The 24,715-nt window shown below is 47.2% G+C and overlaps 1 non-coding gene across 1 annotated transcript; it reads right to left on the bottom strand.

Annotated features, from left to right (window-relative positions):
- Positions 1 to 2,602: 2,602 nt before the first annotated feature.
- TRNAV-UAC lies at positions 2,603 to 2,675 on the bottom strand. Its single transcript has one exon. It is a non-coding gene; the product is annotated as a tRNA-Val (tRNA).
- Between the last annotated feature and the right edge of the window lie 22,040 nt (positions 2,676 to 24,715).

The following is a 24,715-nucleotide window of genomic DNA, read 5'->3' as shown; positions in this document are numbered from 1 at the left end:
GCGATGTTGTGAATTGCTTTATGAATAATGGTTAAGGTTTTAAATAGGATTCTCTGTTTGATGGGTAGCCAGTGGAGGTTGCTCAAGATGGGGGTGATATGGTCTCTTTTATTAGTGTTAGTTAGGATTCTGGCTGCGGCGTTTTGTACCATCTGTAGAGGCTTGATGCCGTTGGCGGGGAGGCCAAGTAGGATTGCGTTGCAGTAATCGAGTTTAGAAAAAATAATGGATTGTAGAACGAGGCGAAAGTCATTGAAGTGTAGGAGTGGTTTTAGCTTTTTTAGGACTTGTAGTTTATAGAAGCAGTCCTTGGTGGTGGTGTTTATAAATTTTTTTAAGTTAAGTTGGTTGTCAAGCCATGCTTCTAGATCCCTGCCGTCTGAAGAGAGATCCATATGGGGGATGGGAAATGGAAACAGTTGGTAGCTTGACAAAAAAAGTAATGTGATCAGTCAATGTGACTAGAACTTGTGCCCTAACCCTGATACCAGGGGTGTTGTGATCTTCCTGCACACAGTGCCCTAACCCTGACACCAGGGGTGTTGTGATCTTCCTGTACACAGTGCCCTATCCCTATTAATACCAGGAGTATTGTGATCTTCCTGCACACAGTGCCCTAACCCTGACACCAGGGGTGTTGTGATCTTCCTGCACACAGTGCCCTATCCCTATTAATACCAGGAGTGTTGTGATCTTCCTGCACACAGTGCCCTATCCCTATTAATACCAGGAGTGTTGTGATCTTCTTGCACACAGTGCCCTATCCCTATTAGAACCAAGAGTGTTGTGATCTTCCTGCACACAGTGCCCTAACCCTGACACCAGGGGTGTTGTGATCCTCCTGCACACAGTGCCCTAACCCTGACACCAGGGGTGTTGTGATCTTCCTGCACACAGTGCCCTATCCCTATTAATACCAGGACTGTTGTGATCTTCCTGCACACAGTGCCCTATCCCTGATACCAGGGGTGTTGTGATCTTCCTGCACACAGTGCCCTATCCCTAATACCAGGGGTGTTGTGATCTTCCTGCACACAGTGCCCTATCCTTGATACCAGGAGTGTTGTGATCTTCCTGCACACAGTGCCCTATTCCTGGTTACCGGGGGTGTTGTGATCTTCTTGCAGTCCATCACAGGGGATGACCAGCAGAAAGAAAATACAAACAAAAAACAAACTTTGAAATGTTTGTATGCTAATGCAAAAAGTCTAAGAAGTAAGATGGGAGAATTAGAATGTATAGGAGTGAATGATGACAGACTTAATTGGCATCTCAGAGACTTGGTGGAAAGAGGATAACCAATGGGACAGTGCTATACCGGGGTACAAATTATAGCGCAATGACAGAAAGGAGCACTCGGGAGGAGGTGTGGCGCTTTATGTCCGGGATGGCATAGAGTCCAACAGGATAAACATCCTGCATGAGACTAAATACAAAATTGAATCTTTATGGGTAGAAATCCCTTGTGTGTCGGGGAAGACTATAGTGATAGGGGTATACTACCATCCACCTGGTCAAGATGGTGAGACGGACAGTGAAATGCTAAGAGAAATTAAGGAAGCTAACCAAATTGGTAGTGCAATAATAATGGGAGACTTCAATTACCCCAATATTGACTGGGTAAATGTATCATCAGGTCACGCTAGAGAGATAACATTCCTGGATGGAATAAATGATAGCTTTATGGAGCAATTGGTTCAGGAACCGACGAGAGAGGGAGCAATTTTAGATCTAATTCTCAGTGGAACACAGGAATTGGTGAGAGAGGTAACGGTGGTGGGGCCGCTTGGCAATAATGATCATAATATGATCAAATTTGATTTAATGACTAGAAGAGGAACAGAGTGCAAATCCAAGACTCTCGTGCTAAACTTTCAAAAGGGAAACTTTGATAAAATGAGAAAAATTGTAAGAAAAAAACTGAAAGGAGCAGCTACAAAAGTAAAAAAATGTCCAAGAGGCGTGGTTATTGTTAAAAAATACCATTCTAGAAGCACAGTCCAGATGTATTCCACACATTAAGAAAGGTGGAAAGAAGGCAAAACGATTACTGGCGTGGTTAAAAGGGGAGGTGAAAGAAGCTATTTTAGCCAAAAGATCTTCATTCAAAAAATGGAAGAAGGATCCAACAGAAGAAAATAGGATAAAGCATAAATGTTGGCAAGTTAAATGTAATACATTGATAAGACAGGCTAAGAGAGAATTTGAAAAGAATTTGGCTGTAGAGGCAAAAACTCACAGTAAAACCTTTTTTAAATATATCCGAAGCAGAAAGCCTGTGAGGGAGTCAATTCTTTTTACCACACAAGGTGTTGGCTTAGGAGTTTACCTAAAGCTTCCTTATTTCGTCTCCAGTAACCATTCCCACACTTCTTCTGGGGAAGACGATATCTGCTATGAATTTGCATGAGATCAAGTAGCAAGCATAGAAGGAAGGGCCTGTAAATCTATCCCTTGCATATAGATTGTGGGTATCCTGAAAACCTGATAGGTGGGGTTTCCACTGCACATATATGGAACCCATTGGTCTTCAACTTGCTTTTTCGGTTTCTAAGTTATCCTTGCACTCAGACTCATGCCTGTTTCTGCAGCAAGTTAAAAATGGCTCCACTGGGGATTGAACCCAGGCCCTTCTGCCTGTAAAGCAGATGTGATACCCACTACACTATGGAGCCAACTGACCCTTTCTTTTAGTCTGTGAGCAACCGTCGAACCCTTGATGCCCGACTAAAGGACGACTAATTGAACAAGCATCTCAGCTAGAGAAGTGCATTCATTGAAAACAAAATATAAAAATGAAATCAGTGGAGCCAACTTGATTCTTTTTTATTTATTTATTTTATTTATTAAAAATTCTTGTATACCATCGTTCATAATATACATCACAACGGTTTACATGTTACAAAATCATAAAATCAAACTGAAATATCTAAAAGGTACAGTAAAATATGATAAAAAATAAAATTGTTAATCAATTATTAATAAATGAACATAAAACAAAGATAAAAATAATGTTTCTTTAAACCAATTAGTTCCTTTTTTTCAAGATAGTCAATATAAGCCTGTTCGAACAGCCATGCTTTCAGAGGTTTTTTAAAAGCTTTAATCTCTGACTCCAAACTCTTAGGGTCCAAAATGAGCTGAAGGGGACCCGTGAACTAAAGGAATCCTATTTGTTTCATTTCTGTCAAACAGAATGATTTCTATAAGCAATTATAGTCAAAAGAACCAAGGAAATCATAGGCATAGCAACAGTTGCAAATGTATGGAGAAAGGTTCATACACTGTGGAGCGGGCAGGCTGCAGAGAAGGGACGGATTGGCATACCGTCAAGCAATGAGAGTTATGATGTATCGCAGCGGAGCATTTTGCTAGTCTCCTTTTTTTTTTTGTCAAAATACTTTTTATTAATACCGGACAGGCAGACAGCAGTGGCACCAAACAGCAGTACCAAAACAGTACAGTCCAAACAGCAAATAATATAACTCCAATAATACCATAAGAAATAATATTATACATTCAATCCAATTTTACTGTTTAAAGTCATAGGACATGAATGTTTATTGTGTATTATTTTAATGTTAGTTTTAATTTGTTTTATTTTAAAGTTTATTCATTATGTATGTTTGGTTGTAAACCGTTTTGATTAATTCTTTTGAATTGTAAAGGCGGTATATAAACATTTTTAAATAAATAAATAAATAAATAAATAAATAATACAATAGGGAACCTCTACCGCTGCCCCCCCTACACTTTTTATAATGGTGTTATGAATATAACCCCACTTCCCCCACAAACATACCCCAGCCACACCACAGACATTCCACACTCATTACCTACCCTATACCGCCACCCCCCTAGTCGTACCAAGCCAATCAAAGGTGTAGCCATTAAGGCGTAGTCCATCCTGTACTTCCTGAGGAAAAAGCAAAACACAAGTGTCCCAGCACCGACAGTAAACCTTGTCCGGTTTCCGATGTCCAGCTAAAAAGTCCAGACGTTCCATTTGTGCCAAAGAGGCCATACGGTGAATCCAAGCAAGATAGGATGGGCGCGACAGCGGTGTCAGCCAGTCAGCCAAAATTGTACGACATGCCAACAATATGGCAACTCTTTCAAATTTAGCCAGTGATCTGCCTCCTGGGATAGAAGGGAGCACAGAACTGCCCAACAGCACCTCTCCTACAGCAGACAATTTGAGTCCAGTACAAGTAGTAATCAGCGCCAAAACGTCCTCCCAAAAGGTCTGAAGAGATGAACAAGAGAACAAACGGTGAGGCAAGGTGCCATCCACTACTCTACATTTTATGCATAGCGGCGAAGAAACCAGCCGCATTTGAGACCTGCGAACATCGTCACAATATATCCAATGCAGGATTTTGAATTGCACTTCTCGGGCACTGAGATCAGAGAGCAGCCGATGCAAAGATGTAAATGAAGTGGCGATTTGAGCTTCCGAGACAGGTGAATCCAAAGCTTTAGTCCAACGATCAGCAATGTGCAGCATTCGGCTCATGCTACTAAGGCGCTGTCCCAACTTTTTCCAGCCAGAAATAGTATTAGCAAGAAAAGCAGTGTCAAAAAAAAGATCCGCAAACTTAAGTTCCGCCGTGAGCGCTTCCGAGGTCCAGGCGAAGGACTGCAAGTAGTGTCGGGCCTGCAAAAAAGCATAAAACTGCTTCGACGGTAGTTGATATGTACCCTGCAGCGTAGTAAAGTCCAGGAGCTGTCCATTCGCAGGGTCATAGAAATAATATGCAAATATAATCCCCTTATCTGCCCAAGATTGAAAAATAGCACCACTATCCCGCCCTGGTATAAAGTCCAAATTATGTACCAAAGGAAGCAGTAAAGACCGAACCCCCGACAAGTGATTAAACCTACGCCACCACCTCCAAGCCCTTATACAGGGATATAATAAGATAGTGGGATAGATTTTTCCACTGCGCAATCTAGTACTCAGCTGAATTATGCTCAAGGGAGAATTTGGGGCCGTCATGCGGGTCAGCATCCCCGCCGCACACAGTTTAAAGGAGCCCGTCATCCATTCCCCTACAAACCTAAGCTGGCAGGCCACATTATATAAGCGGAAATCTGGCATATTGAGCGCCCCCCTCTCCCTTGGTAACTTCAAGATGGAGTAAGCCAGTCTCGCGCGGGCCCCCTTCCAAAGAAATTTCTGGATACAAGAGCGCAGACAGCGAACATCACTCCCCGTCAGCCAGCACGGTACCATATGTAATAGGTAAAGGAGTTTTGGTACCATCACCATTTTGACCAGGGCACATCGGCCAAAAAGAGACAGTGGAAGAGGGGTCCAGGTAGCTAACTGTGCCTTCAACTTAGCTAAACAGGGCGATATATTTAGAGCATATAAGTGCGTCAGGTTTCTAGGGACCCATACCCCCAAATATTTAATCTTGTCTGGTGCCGAGTGAAAAGGAAAAGGGCCCCCCCAAGTTGCGGGCAAGTGTGCGTGCAAAGCTAAAGCCTCAGACTTAGCATAGTTAATATGGAGGCCTGCTACATTACGAAATTGGTCAAATAAATGGACTATAATCGGCACACTGGTATGCGGCCGGCCAACAAAGAGCAAGATGTCATCTGCAAAAAGCGCCACTTTTAGAGGGTGTCCACTCACGCTGATGCCACTAAAAGTTTTTTCCCCTCTCAACCGAATAGCCATTGGCTCTAAGGCCAACACAAAAAGCAGGGGAGAGAGGGGACAACCCTGCCGCACCCCACACTGTATAGAAAAAGCCTCCGTGGGGTTGCCATTAAGCAGTATAGTGGCGCTCGGATTAGAGTACAGCGCCCTTATCCACTGCAGGTATGCTCCAGAGAGGCCATATTTTTCTAATACCCAGAACAGGTACTCCCATGACAGCGAGTCAAACGCTTTCTCGGCGTCTAGATTCAAAATCAGTGCTTCCGCCTGGGCTTGATAACTAAGGGCTGCAATTAGCCTACGGATATTACGCACCCCTTGACGTCCCCGCACAAACCCTGTCTGGTCCTCGTGAATCATAGTTGGTAAGAGACCCTGCAACCGGGCTGCCAACACTGAAGCCAAAATCTTAATATCCACATTGAGCAAAGAAATGGGGCGATAGGAGCCAACCTCTAAGGGGTCCCTCCCTGGCTTAGGTAAAACTACAATAACCGACTGATTAGCCACCTTAGAAAGAGGAACAGTATCCAATAACCCATTAAAGTAAGCCTGCAAGGGTCCCAAAACGGAAGTCTTCAATATTTTATAATATTCAGAATTAAACCTGTCTTGTCCCGCTGCTTTACCAAGTTTTAAGCTCTGAATCACAGAGTATATCTCCTGAGTAGTAATCGGACGGTTGAGAACCAACAAATCCTCCGGAGATATACTCGGCCAGGGCAGCCCCTGAAATAGGGTCTCAGCCACCTTAGTATCCATAGGTTTAGTGCCATATAACTGGGTGTAGTATTCAATAAACCGGGCCTCAATCTCACTTGGGCCAATCTGATGCACACCATGAGCATCTCTATTCCCTGTCACGGATTGTTTCGCCCCCCTCGGCCTGATCAAATGGGACATTAAGCGACTAGCCCGATTCCCATACCTATAAAGCTGATAACTGTAATAGCGAAGGGATTTGGAAGCTCTTAAATGTAATAAACTATTTAAGGCATCCCTGGCAGTATCCAAGGAGACCTTTGCTTCCGGCGTCAGAGTTACCATGTGTGTCGCCTGAGCGGCTTCCAAAATCTCCGTGAGTTTAAGAATCTCCGCATTGAGTTGCCTATTTTTTTTTGCCACATAGGCGATAATGACTCCCCGCATCACCACCTTCCCAGCCTCCCAAAACGTCCCAGGGTGAACATCTGGGGTGCTATTATGGGTCGCATAATCCTCCCAACTAGCCTGCAGGTGTTTGTGAAATTCCTTATCTAAATACAGATCAGGCCTCATGCGCCAGGAGAACGGAGGGCGAGGGCCCTGTCCCCACTGAAGGGTGACCGTGATCGGAGCGTGATCTGATAGGGAGATAGCCCCAATTGTAGCCTCAGTAACCTTGGGGAAGCACTGATCAGAGACCAAAAAATAATCCAGCTAGAATAGGTATGGTGGGGGTTGGAAAAAAAAGTATAATCCTTTTCTAAGGGATGAAGGACCCGCCACACATCTAGCAGGTGCAGTTCGTTACAAAGGCGGTTGATCCCCATGGTCACATCTAATGCAGCCGTAAGTTTGGGGGGGATTAATATCTATATGTATATTAGCCACAAGGTTAAAATCACCACCCAATATGAGACTATAATCTGAAAACTCCATTAACACTCGAGTGAGCGAGGCAAAAAACCCAGGGGAATATACATTGAGGGCATATACATTACAAAAGAGAAGTTTGTGTTGATACAGGGTACCTGCTACAATAACATATCGCCCCTCCTCATCCTGACAAAGCTGTGTAAGCTGGAAAGGTAATAGGGATGTGAATCGTTTTAGGACGATTAAAATTATCGTCCGATAATTTTAATATCGTCTTAAACCGTTATGGAACACAATACAATACAGATTCTAACGATTTATCGTTATAAATCGTTAGAATCGTGAGCCGGCACACTAAAACCCCCTAAAACCCACCCCGACCCTTTAAATTAAATCCCCCACCCTCCCGAACCCCCCCCCCAATAACTTAAATAACCTGCGGGTCCAGCGGCGGTCCGGAACGGCAGCGGTCCGGAACGGGCTCCTGCTCCTGAATCTTGTCGTCTTCAGCCGGCGCCATTTTCCAAAATGGCGCCGAAAAATGGCGGCGGCCATAGACGAAAAAGATTGGACGGCAGGAGGTCCTTCCGGACCCCCGCTGGACTTTTGGCAAGTCTCGTGGGGGTCAGGAGGCCCCCCACAAGCTGGCCAAAAGTTCCTGGAGGTCCAGCGGGGGTCAGGGAGCGATTTCCCGCCGCGAATCGTTTTCGTACGGAAAATGGCGCCGGCAGGAGATCGACTGCAGGAGGTCGTTCAGCGAGGGTTCCGGCGCCTCGCTGAACGACCTCCTGCAGTCGATCTCCTGCCGGCGCCATTTTCCGTACGAAAACGATTCGCGGCGGGAAATCGCTCCCTGACCCCCGCTGGACCTCCAGGAACTTTTGGCCAGCTTGTGGGGGGCCTCCTGACCCCCACGAGACTTGCCAAAAGTCCAGCGGGGGTCCAGGTAACGCCTTATGAATCAAGATGGCAACTCCCCTCTGCCGCCTGTTGTAAGAAGAGTAGTAACACTGGCCCACCCAGTCCCTTTTTAATTTTGCATGCTCTCCATCCCCCAAATGGGTTTCCTGTAAATAAACAACTTGCGCTTTCATTCGTTTAAACAGCGCATGCAATTTGGTGCGTTTTATCGGGGAGTGAATGCCATCCACGTTCATGGATATACGTTTAACCGGCGCCATAATACAGCACAAAGATCCCCAATATATGCAGCCCTTGAGGGCCCCAGATAACAGACATTATACTGACCCCGAGGCCTCCCAGCCTAAGCCTCGCGGTAAAAGGACTTAGCAGAACCGCAGAACCAATTGTTGCCTCACATGAAGTACAGAACAGGTTATCCCCTCCCCTCGTCCCCCAACCCCCCCCCCCTGCTAATCCATCCATTCACATACACAGCACATCCACACCCACACATACTTATACACCCCCAACAACCCAACCCGCCACTACCACCTCTGCTCCCAGAGGTCTAGGTGCCCTAGCTGACCGTAAGTACAGACTAGGGACCATCCACCCCCAGCCCCACTCTCCCCCCCTCCCCCTCCCCCTCCAGCGACATTCATTTCTGAATAATAACGTAGGCAAGGCTAAACATTAGAACAGAACAATTAGAACAGAATCCAACGATAGGTATGGAAGTCCAGTAATACGGATCCAAGGACCTCAAGAATAAAGTCCAAAACAGAGGTCTAAGGCAAAAAGACGCAGGGTGTATCAGTTAGGAACTGTACACTTCATAGGCATCCATGTAATAAAGAGAGTTCTATTTCCATGTTGAACCCTGAGCTTAGCAGGATAAAAGAGGGCAAACCGAATGCCCCTCTTATGAAGCGCCGTGCAAGCAGGAGCCAATAATTTGTGTTGCGCTGCGGTGCCAGCAGAGAAATCATTGAATAACAACAGCCGGTGACCGGAGTGCTCCAGAACTTCCTTTCTTCGATAGGCTCTCAGAAGCTGTAGTTTGTGATCCCAATTGAGGATCCGGGCCATAACTGGGCGCGGCCGCCCCTGTCCTTCCCGTACTGGGCCCACTCGATGCACCCTCTCACATTGGAGGGTCTCCTCAGCTAGGTCCAGGCCCACCTGCTTAGGAAGCCAGCTCTCCACAAAAGCCTTTAGGTCAGCTTCTTTGACTTCCTCAGATAACCAGATAATTTTTAGGTTGTTTCTTCGGCCCCGGTCCTCCTGCTCCTCCACTTTGATCAGCAGCTCCTTTTGCTTACCCTGCAGCTCCGCCACGTGGCGTTCCGAGGCAGCCAAGCGATCCCCCAAATCAGACAGGGTCCCTTCTGCAACATCCAGGCGCATAGCGTGCCCCTCCACCGCCGTTTTTACCTCCTCCATTGCCGTTTGCAGGCGAATCAGACGGCTGTCCAGGGCATCTGTCACGCTCTCAGATATTTTTCGCAACGCTTCTTCGGTGATCGTGGCCATTACGGGTTCTGCAGGGGAGGTAGTCGCCGCCATTTTGGCCACAAGCGGTCGATGCGGTCTGCGCTCAGCTTTCCCCCTGTTGCCTGTCCTGCGCATCCCCCGCCGAGCAACACACAGCTGCTGGTGCAGGAACCTTTCCAGTCGCTAGCCCAGGGGAAGAGAGGCCCGAGTAAAGGCAAGAAATCGATTTTTGTGAAGGTAATAGAGAGCGGGGCCGCGGAGCTCAATCCCCCTGCTTCCGCCTCGTCTACGACATCGCCGGAAGTCCTCTTCCTAGTCTCCTATAATGCCGCAGAGCGGGTTACAGTGATGCTGAGCTCGAAGAATGAGCATGTCACAGCCTTGCTCTGCATTGTTTCTCTAGACATTGTCTGTGTGAAAGCATAGCTCTGAGCTCTCTCCGAGTTCTTGGTAAGGATTTTTGCTGTGGCAGCCCATTAACACAAGACAGGAAAACAAACCAAGGAGGCAGCATGGCATCACAATATCTCTGCATCATTGTAGATTTGTGTTGCTTCGCTTGCTGTTCTGTTTATCCTTTTTTGTGATTGAAGCCTTAGCTACACTTCAGATAAGTTATTTATTCTCTGTATGACTGCCAGTGGGCACAGTGTAGGCAGTGGCAGCTAGGTAGTACTGGGGATAAGCGAGCAGTGAAGGCAGGCCAGAAAGTGCAGCATAACAGGCTGTATTGTGAAGCCTGTATGTGACAGAGAAATAGTGCAGACAGAGCAGACAGGATGACACTCACTGTTTGCCTGGCAGAAGGCAAAGTGTATGCAGTGGGCACTAGGCACGCAGTGGGCATAATAATACCACGGAAAAATGTTAAATTCTTGTTGTAATCTTAACATCCCCGGTGACATATATACAATGATGTGAGGGAGAGGGAAAGGCAGAGCAGATGAAGTAAATTTAAATGTGTCCAAAATTGCGCACTTTTGCACTGGCACCGGCAGGTAAAAACAAAAAATGAGGTCCTGCACTGAAACTGAAGAGGGATTTCTTCTGGACTACTACAACAGCAGGAGCCAGCTTTACGCTAAAGAAACTGGCATACGAGCTTGATGATGTGTCACTGCTGCAGAGTGCAGATAACAGTGAGTGTTTTTCTCTCCAGTCTTCTGTGTTCGGCGAGAGAGAAAATGTTGCTGCAGAGGTTGCAGCGAAAGCCAAATTTTCCTCCACTGATTTACATGAAAAATCTTCAGAGGGATAGCCGTGCTAGTCTGGTGTAGCAGCCCCTCAACCTCAAAAGATACTCATCAGCCGCTGCAAATAGTACAAGGACACCAACCCAGGACCCAGACCTTGCCAGAAAAGGAGATGCCAACACTTTCCACATATTATCCCAGACAATGCCATCACTGGACACAACATGTGGGACACATTCTCCTGCTTTTCTTCCAATCTAATATATGCCAACACCTGCCAGCAAAGTCCCGTTTCTGTCTACATAGGACAAATGGGACAATCTATAAGGACAAGGGAAAAGGATTTAAACCTGAGGTTAGAAATGACAACATTCAACCTTCCTTGACATTCTCTATCTGACCTTAAGGTTGCCATACTCCTACATGAAAACTTCAAAGGAGCACTCCAGCCTGAAACTGCTGAATTGGAACTCATTAAAAATCTAAATACCATCACCCAAGGGCTGAACAGAAGCAATGGATTCATGACTCACTACAAATATGCATAAACTGAACTGTTGTCTGATCATTCTGTCTATTCACACTTACCTCAGTTGTCAGTAGGCTAAACTACAATCCTATTCACACTCTCTCCACACCGTTTCCTGCCTTTTCCCATGTCTTCTCACTGTTCTGTATATATTGTACACATCAACTGTACATCATTTCATGCATCTGATGGTGTGGACTGTGTCCTCGAAAGCTCATGCTTTAATAAAACAGTTAGTCTAAATGATTCCACTCGACTCCTAGTAGAGATGTGAATCGTGTCCTCGATCGTCTTAACGATCGATTTCGGCTGGGAGGGGGAGGGAATTGTATTGTTGCCGTTTGGGTGTGTAAAGTATCGTGGAAATCGTTAAAATCGTGAGCCGGCACACTAAAACCCCCTAAAACCCACCCCCGACCCTTTAAATTAAATCCCCCACCCTCCCGAACCCCCCCCCCCAAATGCCTTGAATTACCTGGTGGTCCAGCGGCACACTAAAACACGGCACACTAAAACCCCCTAAAACCCACCCCGACCCTTTAAATTAAATCCCCCACCAAATGCCTTAAATTACCTGGGGGTCCGTAGCCTTAAATTACCTCCGTAGCGGCGGTCCGTAGCTAAATCGGGGGAAGGGGGAGAGCAGGAAAAGCAGCACCCTAAATCGTGTAGTCTTCAGCCGGCGCCATTTTGCAAAATGGCCGCCGCAAAATGGCGGCGGCCATAGACCAAAACGATTCGATGCAGGAGGTCGTTCCGGACCCCTGCTGGACTTTTGGCAAGTCTTGTGGGGGTCAGGAGGCCCCCCCAAGCTGGCCAAAAGTTCCTGGGGGTCCAGCGGGGGTCCGGGAGCGATTTCCTGCCGCGAATCGTTTTCCGTACGGAAAATGGCGCCGGCAGGAGATCGACTGCAGGAGGTCGTTCAGCGAGGGTTCCGGACCCCCGCTGAACGACCTCCTGCAGTCGATCTCCTGCCGGCGCCATTTTCCGTACGGAAAATGGTGCCGGCCATACGCGTATGGCTGGCGCCATTTTCCGTACGGAAAACGATTTGCGGCAGGAAATCGCTCCCGGACCCCCGCTGGACCCCCAGGAACTTTTGGCCAGCTTGGGGGGGCCTCCTGACCCCACAAGACTTGCCAAAAGTCCAGCGGGGGTCCGGAACGACCTCCTGCATCGAATCGTTTTGGTCTATGGCCGCCGCCATTTTGCGGCGGCCATTTTGCAAAATGGCGCCGGCTGAAGACTACACGATTTAGTGTGCCGCTTTTCCTGCTCTCCCCCTTCCCCCGATTTAGCTACAGACCACCGCTACGGAGGTAATTTAAGGTTTCGGACCCCCAGGTAATTTAAGGCATTTGGGGGGGGGGGTTCGGGAGGGTGGGGGATTTAATTTAAAGGGTCGGGGTGGGTTTTAGGGGGTTTTAGTGTGCCGTGTTTTAGTGTGCAGCTGGACCCCCAGGTAATTTAAGGCATTTGGGGGGGTTCGGGAGGGTGGGGGATTTAATTTAAAGAGTCGGGGGTGGGTTTTAGGGTGTTTTAGTGTGCCGGTTTTCCTGCCCTCCCCCTTCCCCCGATTTACGATTTTTTGACGATAAATCGGGGGAATTGGTATTGTATCGTGGCCCTAATGATTTTTGACGATTTAAAATATATCGGACGATATTTTAAATCGTCAAAAAACGATTCACATCCCTATCTCCTAGTGCTTTTTTATTCAGATGAAGAGTCATTAATTGTTTTCCGTGAAATAGAAGCTATTGATAGTGTACCAGATGGGGAAAATTTGGGAGGCCTTTATAGTAGTGTCAGGTCGATACAGTTATGCCACGTTAGAAAGAGTACGGCAGTGCCAGGCGCACCCTCGTTCCCCGCACGCACAGTTCTCTTCACCTACCGCCCGATACTCTCTTCAATTTGCATGCAAATGCATGCCGCGTCTGCGAAGCGTTAGGCGAAGGTTAGGCCCGCGCAACCCATTTTACTGTATAGAGCGCCTATACAGTATCCTGGGTGCGCGGGCCTAACGCTTAACGGCCACGCTGGTATCTGTCATTTCAAATGTCATTTCAAATGACATTTGAAATGACAGGTACCAGGAAGTGGACAGTTATGTTCTCCGATGCTCGGCAAACTTTCCCCCAGCCCCCGCTCACCTGCCCTGGCCGCGTCCGGTCTCCGGTGCAGCCCCAGTCCTATCCCCTCCTCCCGAAGCAAAAAAAAACAAAAACGAAAAAGTAGCAAGAGAGCGAGGGGAGAGACGGGCAATCCTAGGCTCGGGCCTGCTAGCCCCTTCTCCTCTCCTCCCAAAGCAGGGCGCGAAAAGCAGCCTTGCTCCGGGAGGAAGGGGGGGCCAGTTTAAAGCGACAAAGCGACTTAATTTTGCAGCCACCCCCTCCGGACATTGGCGATGACTGCGGCTCCAGCCTCCAGCTGTCAGACAGACGCATTGCACGTGGGAAAGCGGCTCCTATGCGTGCAATTGGCTGCTCAAGACGTGACGTCACGACGTTTGGCGTCACGGCATGTGAAGTCACGTCTTGAGCAGCCAATTGCACGCATAGGGGCTGCTTTCCCACGTGCGATGCATCTGTCTGACAGCTGAAGGCTGGAGGCAGGAGCCGCGGTCGCCGCTGATGTCCGGAGGGGGGGGGGCTGCAAAAATAAGTCGCTTCGTCGCTTTAAACTGCCCCCCCCCCCTCCTCCCGGAGCAAGGCTGCTTTTCGCGCCCTGCTTCGGGAGGAGAGAACAAGGGACTGGCAGGCCCGAGCGTAGGATTGCCCGTCTCTCCCCTCACTCTCTTGCTATTTTTTTTTCGGGTTTTTTTTTTTTTTTTGCTTCGGGAGGAGGGGACAGGACTGGGGCTGCACCGGAGACCGGACGCAGCCAGGGCAGGTGAGCGTGGGCTAGGGGAAAGTTTGCCGTCTACCCTTACCCCTGCCTCTAACACTGGGGTAAGGGTAGGCGGTAAGTTAGCAGGGTAAACGCGCGGCAAAACGGCAGGGTAAAAATGTGATAGTCGGGGCGCGCGTTACTGTATGGGAGGGAATAGCTAATTCGCTCGTTTACATTTAATATACATGCCGCGGGCGGAAGGGGGCACCCAGGGATTTTAAGAGGCGGTAGGGATGAGTTAAAAGGGATAGTGTAACGCGGGAAGGGCTAAGGCGGCCGGAAAGTGAGTAGAAGGCGAGTTAGGAGCAGGGTAACCGCGGTTGCACTTTACTGTATCGATCTGTGTGTTAGCCACCTAATCCAGTTCTTTGATGGGGGAGGCAGGACAAAATTAGAAAGTGGCTGAAGAGCAGGCAGCACAGTTAGAGAGCACATCTGATGCCCTTGGCATTGTTCCTCAGAGTCCACCCACTATATCAGCTCCAGTGGCAGCATCCTCTGCTAAGTATGTAGAGAAGGGATCAGAGTGGACTTGGAAGATCTGGAGACATTTCTAAATAAGGGAAGGCCCACGCTTTGCAAAATGCAAGCACATGGCTAAGACACAGGTCCTGGGAAACAAATAGGGCATTTAACTAACACTGGCATGCTTTATAAGCCACAGAAGCAGCAGCCCTTAGGACTAGCATCTGGGGAGTTTGGAAGTGGCAGAAAAGAGGAAAAGTGTTTCCCAATCTGATCCCATGCCCTCAACCCTTTCCATCATTCAGGTAAGAGGCAAGCAGCCCCCTGCCAAACATGAGAAGTGAAAAGCTACGATGGAAGAAATGGAACAGGTTTCAATAGGAATGCCCCAGGACAGGAGTGAAGCAGCAGTCAAAGTTAGAAAAAGGGGCAGTTCTGAAATAAATGCCCTTGATAGCCAGCCCCTGCAGCTAGTAGAGAATGAGGGCTTGAAAATAGAACTACAAGGATAAAAGTGAAGCAAGATGTTTTGAGGATCCTCCACTAGCACCTGAGGTCTTTCAACAAATGCTAATTTTCTCTCAGAGAGTAACTGCAGGGAAATGACCAACTTTTGCATTCATTCTGCCCTGTCATTCCAGTCCATACTGCCAAGGATATACTGTTGCAGTCCATCACAGGGGATGACCACCTCAGGGACAAAAGGACTAGTGCAAGACAATAATTGTCAATGTCTTCTATTGCACTCAACCCTCCTGGATAGCTGTGCTTGCAAGATCTTTGTAAGATTGACCCAAGCTGTTCCTAACAAGGTCCCATAACAATGCAAGCATTCACTGACACCAATACAGCTGATGGCTGAACATCTATAAAATGCTCATCCACTGCTAGAAACATAAAGTGGCTCCATTGGGACTTGAACCCAAGATTTTCTGTGTGTGAAACAAATGTGATAACCTTTACACCATGGAACCATTTTTTTGTCTGAGGGCTCCCTTATTACACTTTCAAACACCTATCCAGTTATTTTAGAATACTGTTTGAATAATTCATGGGATAATCGCCACAGCTTCCTTATTTGGTCTCCAGTAACCATTCCTACACTTCTTCTGGGGAAGAAGATATCTGTTATGAATTCGCATGAGATCAAGTAGCACGCATAGAAGGAAGGGCCTGTAAATCTATCCCACGCAAATAGATTCTGGGTATCCTGAAAACCTGACAGGTGGGGTTTCCACTGCACATATATGGAACCCATTGGTCTTCAACTTGCTTTTTCGGTATCTAAGTTATCCTTGCACTCAGACTGTTTCTGTAGCAAGTTAAAAATGGCTCCACTGGGGATTGAACCCAGCACTTTCTGCATGTAAAGCAGATGTGATACCCACTACACTATGGAACAAACTGACACCTTCTTTTAATCTGTGAGCAATTAGTCCTCCTTTAGGCGGGCATCCCTTGATGCCCGCCTAAAGGAGGACTAATTGAACAAGCATCTCAGCTAGAGAAGTGCATTCATTGAAAACAAAATATAAAAATGAAATCAGTGGAGCCAACTTGTTTCTTTTTTATTTATTTATTTTATTTATTAAAAATTCTTGTATACCATCGTTCATAATATACATCACAACAGTTTACATGTTACAAAATCATAAAATCAAACTGAAATATCTAAAAGGTACAGTAAAATATGATTAAAAATAAAATTGTTAATCAATTATTAACAAATGAACATAAAACAAAGATAAAAATAATGTTTCTTTAAACCAATGAGTCCTTTTTTTCAAGATAGTCAATATAAGCCTGTTCGAAAAGCCATGCTTTTAGAGCTTTTTTAAAAGCTTTAAACTCTGACTCTAAACTCTTAGGGTCCAAAATGAGCTGAAGGGGACCCGTGAACTAAAGGAATCCTACTTGTTTCATTTCTGTCAAACAGAATGATTTCTCTAAGCAATTATAGTCAAAAGACCCAAAGAAATCATAGGCATAGCAACAGTTGCAAATGTATGGAGAAAGGTTCATACACTGTGGAGCGGGCAGGCTGCAGAGAAGGGACTGATTGGCATTCCGTCAAGCAATGAGAGTTATGATGTTTCGCAGCGGAGCATTTTCCTAGTCTCCTATAATGCCGCAGAGCGGGTTACAGTGATGTTGAGGTCGAAGAATAAGCATGTCAGAGCCTTGCTCTGCATTGTTGCTCTAGACATTGTCTGTGTGAAAGCATAGCCCTGAGCTCTCTCCGAGTTCTTGGTAAGGATTTTTGCTGTGGCAGCCCATTAACACAAGACAGGAAAACAAACCATGGAGGCAGCATGGCATCACAATATCTCTGCATCATTGTAGATTTGTGTTGCTTCGCTTGCTGTTCTGTTTATCCTATTTCGTGATTGAAGCCTTAGCTACACTTCAGATTAGTTATTTATTCTCTGTATGACAGCCAGTGGGCACAGTGTGGGCAGTGGGAACTAGGTAGTACTGGGCCTAAGCGAGCAGTGAAGGCAGGCTAGAAAGTGCAGCATAACAGCCTGTATTGTGAAGCCTGTCTGTGACAGAGAAATAGTGCGGACAGAGCAGACAGGATGACACTCACTGTTTGCCTGGCAGAAGGCAAAGTGTGTGCAGTGGGCACTAGGCAGTGGGCATTATAATAGCACGGAAAAATGTTAAATCCTTGTTGTAATCTTAACATCCCCGGTGACATCTATACAATGATGTGAGGGAGAGGGAAAGGCAGAACAGATGAAGTAAATTTAAATGTGTCCAAAATTGCACACTTTTGCACTGGCACTGGCAGGTAAAAACCAAAAATGAGGTCCTGCCCTGAAACTGAAGAGGGATTTCTTCTGGACTACTACAACAGCAGGAGCCAGCTTTACGCTAAAGAAACTGGCATACGAGCATGATGATGTGTCACTGCTGCAGAGTGCAGATAACAGTGAGTGTTTTTCTCTCCAATTTTCTGTGTTCAGCAAGAGAGAAAATGTTGCTGCAGAGGTTGCAGTGAAAGCCAAATTTTCCTCCACTGATTTACATGAAAAATCTTCAGAGGGATAGCCATGCTAGTCTGGTGTAGCAGCCTCTCAACCTCAAAAGATACTCATCAGCTGCTGCAAATAGTACAAGGACACCAACCCAGGACCCAGACCTTGCCAGAAAAGGAGATGCCAACACTTTCCACATATTATCCCAGACAATGCCATCACTGGACACAACATCATCAGCAACATGCGGGACACATTCTCCTGCTTTTCTTCCAATGCCAACACCTGCCAGCAAAGTCCCGCTTCTGTCTACATAAGACAAACGGGACAATCTATAAGGACAAGGGAAAAGGATTTAAACCTGAGGTTAGAAATGACAACATTCAACCTTCCTTGACATTCTCTATCTGACCTTAAGGTTGCCGTACTCCTACATGAAAACTTCAAAGGAGCACTCCAGCCTGAAACTGCTGAATTGGAACTCATTAAAAATCTAAATATCATCACCCAAGGGCTGAACAGAAGCAATGGATTCATGACTCACTACAAATATGCATAAACTGAACTGTTGTCTGATCATTCTGTCTATTCACACTTACCTCAGTTGTCAGTAGGCTAAACTACAATCCTATTCACACTCTCTCCACACCGTTTCCTGCCTTTTCCCATGTCTTCTCACTGTTCTGTATATATTGTACACATCCACTGTACATCATTTCATGCATCTGATGGTGTGGACTGTGTCCTCGAAAGCTCATGCTTTAATAAAACAGTTAGTCTAAATGATTCCACTCGACTCCTAGTGCTTTTTTATTCAGATGAAGAGTCATTACTTGTTTTCCCTGAAATAGAAGCTATTGATAGTGTACCAGATGGGGAAAATTTGGGAGGCCTTTATAGTAGTGTGTTAACCACCTTATCCAGTTCTTTGATGGGGAAGGCAGGACAAAATTAGGATGTGGCTGAAGAGCAAGCAGCACAGTTAGAGAGCACATCTGATGCCCTTGGCAATGTTCCTCAGAGTCCACCCACTATATCAGCTCCAGTGGCAGCATCCTCTGCTAAGTATGTAGAGAAGGGATCAGAGTGGACTTGGAAGATCTGGAGACATTTCTAAATAAGGGAAGGCCCACGCTTTGCAAAATGCAAGCACATGGCAAAGACACAGGTCCTGGCAAACAAATGGGGCATTTAACTAACACTGGCATGCTTTATAAGCCACAGATGGTCGTCAATCTGTAGGCAACAATTAGACAGATTAAATTTCCCGCAAACACCTCCTTCTTTGTACAATGCTCCATGAACTTGAATTGTGAGGAAGGCATACCTAAAGTTTGTATAGATATTAACAGTTTTTCCCTCAGCCAACTGCAGGGCTCGGGTGAGGGTGATTAGTTCGGCTTTTTGAGCAGAGGTTCCCGGAGGTAAGGGTTGGGCCTCGATGATTTCTTCTTCAGATACAACTGCGTATCAGGCGGATCGTATTCCTTGGTTTATCTGACTACTACTGTCGGTGAAGAGCGTCAGGGCTCCCTGCCAGGGCTGGTCTCTCAAGTCTGGCCTGCTGGAGTGAATGGTAGCCATGACTTCTCCACAGTCATGGATGACTGGTTCAGGTGCCGGCATGAGTGTGGCCGGGTTCAGATTGCTGCTGTCTTGTATCTGAATTTCAGGTGTTTCGCAGAGCAAGGCCTGGTACTTGACGAGACGTGAGTTGGTCATCCACTTCGGGCCATGAGTTTCAAGCAGTCCCCTGATAGTATGAGGCGTAGTTATCTGTAAGGGTTGTCCGAATGTTAGTTTGACAGCTTCAGGTATCAGTAAGCATGCAGCAGCGATGCTTCGGAGGCAGCCGGGCCATCCCTTGGCAACATTGTCCATTCCTTTGGATAGATAGGCAACAGGGCGTTCCCATGACCCGAAGGTTTGCTTCAGGGACAGTGCTATATCAGGGTACAAATTATATCGCAATGATAGGGAGGATCAGCTTGGTGGGGGTGTGGCACTTTATGTCCGGGAGAGAACAGAGACCAACAGTATAAAGATCATACAAGAGACTAAATGCTCAATAGAATCTATATGGGTAGAAATCACATTTGTGTCGGGTAAGAGTACAGTGATAGGAAAATACTACCGTCCACCTGACCAAAATGGTCAGATGATGAAATGCTAAGACAGGGGTGGGCAATTAATTTTCCCATGGGGCTGCATGAGAAATTGGGATGGTTTTAGAGGGCCGGACTAATATAATTAACTCAGTTCTCAATAGCCCTACTTATGAAAAGACAGCAGTTTACCACCAATGCATGTCCTCTGAGAAAACACAACAAATAAGACCGATACAAACGCTTACATGCTAGCAAAATATCTCATCTCGGTAACAGACACAGAACCGACCTAACATACTCCCAGGATCTGTAGTAATGCACATAAACTAATCCGCACACAGTTACACCTGTATTATGGAATACACTCAAACAGGAGCAACCCTATCTATGAAAAGGCAACACTACAAATATTAAATCAGGTCCTAAAAACCAATACACCTCTTATTAGGAAAACAGAACTAGCAAGCACTATAGATCCCCACACAGAAATAATTGTAAAACTATACTAATAAGCAGAATAAATGTTTCAAAACAGCTACGAACAGAATAACATCCAACAATTAAAAACTCATAAAAACTATTAAACATTCTCCAAACACCAATAAAATATTTCAAAACAGCAGACATCACACAATTAAAATGGCAGTCAAGAAAAATAAACTTAAAGCCACCTTTACTTACCCCCTCCAGCAGCTCTCCTACTCCCCTTCCCTGCAGGCCGTGGCACACACCAGAAGCAGCAGTAGAAGCTAAGCTCTATACTTATGGTCCTCTTCCTTAGTGCCCATGTCTCTCACACACACACACACCATACCAGTCATGCCCCCATGACCAGTTTCTGTCTCTCACACACCAATCATCTCCCAAACAGTCTTTGGCACACACACACCAGTCACCTTCCTGAACAGTTTCTCTCATGCCATACACACACACACACACACACACACACACACACACACACAGGCTTCCCACTCCCGTGTTCTACTTACATATATGGTCTTCTCACTCTCATAATCACTTTCTCTGTCTCTCTCTCTCTCACACACACACACACACACACACTCACTCACCAGTCTCTCACTCCCGTGCTTGTTCTCTCCACATGCACAGGCTTCTCATTCCCATAATCACTTTCTTTCTCTCTCTCACACACACACCAGTCTCTCACTCCCATGTTCTCTTTCAGATATACAGGCTTCTCCCTCCCATGATGTGTCTCACACACACCCAGGTTTCTCACTCCCATGCTCATTCTTCACATGCACAGGCTTCTCATTCCCATAATCACTTTATTTCTCTCTCTCTCTCACACACACACACACACACACACACACACACACACGTCACCTGATCTCACTCATGCATACACACACACACAGGCTTCCCACTCCCAAGTTCTCTTTCAGATATACAGGCTTCTCCCTCCCATGCTGTGTCTCACACACACCCAGGTTTCTCACTCTCATGCTCACTCTCTTCACATGCACAGGCTTCTCATTCCCATAATCACTTTCTCTCTGTTACACACACACCAGTCTCTCTCATTTCCATGCTCACTCTCCACGTGCACAGGCTTCTCATTCCCTGAATCACATTCTCTCACATTCACACACACCAGTCTTTTTCTCTCACACACACAGTCACCTTACCAAGCAGTCTCTCTCTCTCATGCATGCACACTCACCCAGGTTTCTCACTCCCACAACTCCAGGCTTCCTTCGCTCATGCTTTCCCACATTCCCAGACTTCTCACTTCCATGCTTTTTCTCTATCACACACACACACATCAGTCACCTCCCTGACTAATGTCTCACACTCACAAACACATCAGTCATCTCCCTGAGCAATCACTTTCATTGTCTCTCACATACACACACACACATCAGCTCTCTGACCAGTCAATCACACACAGGCTGGCTGGCTGCTTCTCACTCTCTCTTACTCACTTCCTCTCCCCCCCCCCCCCCGAGCACAAATGGGAGCTGCAGCAGCCCCCGCAGGCCAAGAAAGAAGAATCCCATCGGCCGCGGGAGGCTCATGCTGCTGACTCCTTTCTCGATTACCGGCTGCTTCAATTGCTCGGGGACCGACGCTGCAGCCGACGCGGCACGGCTCTTTCTCCTTCCCATGCACCGCTCCGTGTATCACTTCCTGTTCTAGGTACCGGGAGGGGGGTGCAGGCGCGGGAAGAAGAAAAGGCCAGCAGCGGGTGCCACAGCTTCTAACACCACTGCCGTTACCACTGGGCTTGAATGTGCTGACAGCCCAGCGGCAACGGTAGCGGGAGAGACTGGGAGCGCGCGCCGCTGACCGGCAAAAAACTCCCACGGCCCGGTCCCGGTTTGCGGACCGGTGGTTGGGGACCCCTGAAAAAAGACCACGAAAGGCGGAACTGTGACATACCGTATTTTTCGCTCCATAAGACGCACCTGACTATAAGACGCACCTAGGATTCAGAGGGGGAAAATAAAAAAAAAAAAAATTTGTGCTAAACCGGCTCTGCGTCTGGGCGTCTTATGGAGCAAATTAGGGGAGTGCATAGTTTATTTTTTTTCTCCCCATTTTGTTTTCGGGTCTGGAGAGGGCCATTTCGGTCCACTCCCCAGATCAGAAAACTTTTTTTTCTCTGGGAACCCCTCCCCCCCCAAAAAAACCCCATCCCAACCCTTTAAATTAACAACCCCCACCCTCCTGACCCCCCCAAGACCTGCCGACTTAATTTACTACAACCCCCCACCCTCCTGACCACCCCAAGACCTGCCAACTTAATTTACTACAACCCCCCACCCTCCTGACCCTCCTGCCCCCCCAAGACCTGCCGACTTAATTTACTGCAACCCCCCACCCTCCTGACCCCCCCCCAAGACCTGCCGACTTAATTTACTACAACCCCCCACCCTCCTGACCCCGCCAAGACCTGCCAAACGTCCCTGGTAGTCCAGCTGGGGTCCAGGAGCGGTCCGGGAACGATCTCCTGGGCTTCGGCTGCCAGTAAACAAAATGGCGCAGACGGCCCTTTGCCCTCACTATGTCACTGAGACCGACCAATAGCAGCGGTCGGTCCCAGTGACATAGTGAGGGCAAAGGGCCGTCGGCACCATTTTGTTTACTGGCAGCCGACGGCCCACGCCCAGGAGATCGTTCCCGGACCCCCGCTGGACCACTAGGGACGTTTGGCAGGTCTTGGGGGGGTCAGGAGGGTGGGGGGTTGTAGTAAATTAAGTCGGCAGGTCTTGGGGGGGTCAGGAGGGTGGGAGGTTGTAGTAAATTAAGTCGGCAGGTCTTGGGGGGGTCAGGAGGGTGGGGGGTTGTAGTAAATTAAGTCGGCAGGTCTTGGGGGAGTCAGGAGGGTGGGGGGTTTGTTAGATTTTTTTTTTTTTTTTAATATTCGCTCCATAAGACGCACATACATTTCCCCCCCACTTTTGGGGGGAAAAAAGTGCGTCTTATGGAGCGAAAAATACGGTATGTAGGAAAGAAACTCGAGCGAAGGCACGCTGTCCGATTGGCCGGTGCTTGCCCAGCACCGGCCAATCGGGCAGCGTGCCTTCGCTCGAGTCACTCCCTCCCCCCCACCGGACGCTGTAAAAAAAAACCAGTTCATTCTCCGCTCCCTCGCTCCCCGATTGGCCGGCCAATCGGGGAGCGAGGGAGCGGAGAATGAACTGCTGCCTTCCCTCTGCAAGGGAAGGCAGCGTGCCTCATTCCCCGTCTGCTCTCAGCAGTGGGCGGGCCAGTCACAGACAATAGGCGGGCCGGATTCAGCCCGCGGGCCGCCCCTTGCCCAGATCTGTGCTAAGAGAAATCAGGGAAGCTAACCAATTTGGCAGTGCAGAAATAATGGGAGATTTCAATTACCCTAATATTGACTGGGTAAATGTAACATCAGGACATGCTAGAGACATAAAGTTCCTGGATGTAATAAACGACTGCTTCATGGAGCAATTGGTCAAGGAATCAACACTTAAAGGAAAATTTATCCCAGCACAGGGCAAAGACCTTTACATATGTGGCAGGACTGCCTGATTTGGGTCCCTGCCCTCCTGACCTTACCCTGTACAAGGATGTATAGTGTAAACAAAAATTAAAAAACTGGACTGGTGACAACTGTTTCAGTTTAAATCCAGCCTGAGACTTGTGCTGTTGCAGAAAGCAACAATTATCTGATTACAGGAGGCACAGGAAGTTCAGTTACTATCAGGAGCCAATGGGGAGCCAGCTCATTACCCAGGATGAGAACTTCAGACCAATCAGAAAAGAGAAAAAAAAACCCAAAGCATAAGGCAGGAGGTTATCTGATTATAGGAGGCACAGGAAGTTCAGTTACTTTCAGGAACCAATAGGGAGCCAGCTTATTATCTGGAGAGAGGATGAGAACTTCAGACCAATCAGAAAAGAGAAAAAAAAACCCAACGCATAAGGCAGGAGGTTATCTGATTATAGGAGGCACAGGAAAAGCAAGTTTGCTTACCGTAAACGATGTTTCCGTAGATAGCAGGATGAATTAGCCATGCTGTTATGAGACCTGTCCGTCAGGCACAGGAGGGCGGAGCTTCCCAAAGTGAGGTCAGAGCTTTGCTCTGAGGCTGCGCGTGTGTTCCCGCGCTGGATCAACGACTCTCCTCAGTCTGTGAAATAGCAAGCGTGAGCACAAAGTTCGACTGACAGGGAGGAGGGTGGGTCAGCATGGCTAATTCATCCTGCTATCTACGGAAACATCGTTTACGGTAAGCAAACTTGCTTTTTCCCGTCGATAGCAGGCTGAATTAGCCCTGCTGTTATGGGAGTTCAAAGCTAGCATCACGGTATTAGTTTGTATTATTTGTCGTGATGCCCAGGTGTGTCAGTCGAATTCAGTATTTTCTCTTGACAGTGTCTGTAAAACTGCCCGACCCAGTCTC

Source organism: Rhinatrema bivittatum, unplaced genomic scaffold (assembly GCF_901001135.1).
Source record: "Rhinatrema bivittatum unplaced genomic scaffold, aRhiBiv1.1, whole genome shotgun sequence".
Lineage (NCBI taxonomy): Eukaryota > Metazoa > Chordata > Amphibia > Gymnophiona > Rhinatrematidae > Rhinatrema > Rhinatrema bivittatum.
This window is presented reverse-complemented; position numbering and strand designations above follow the sequence as displayed.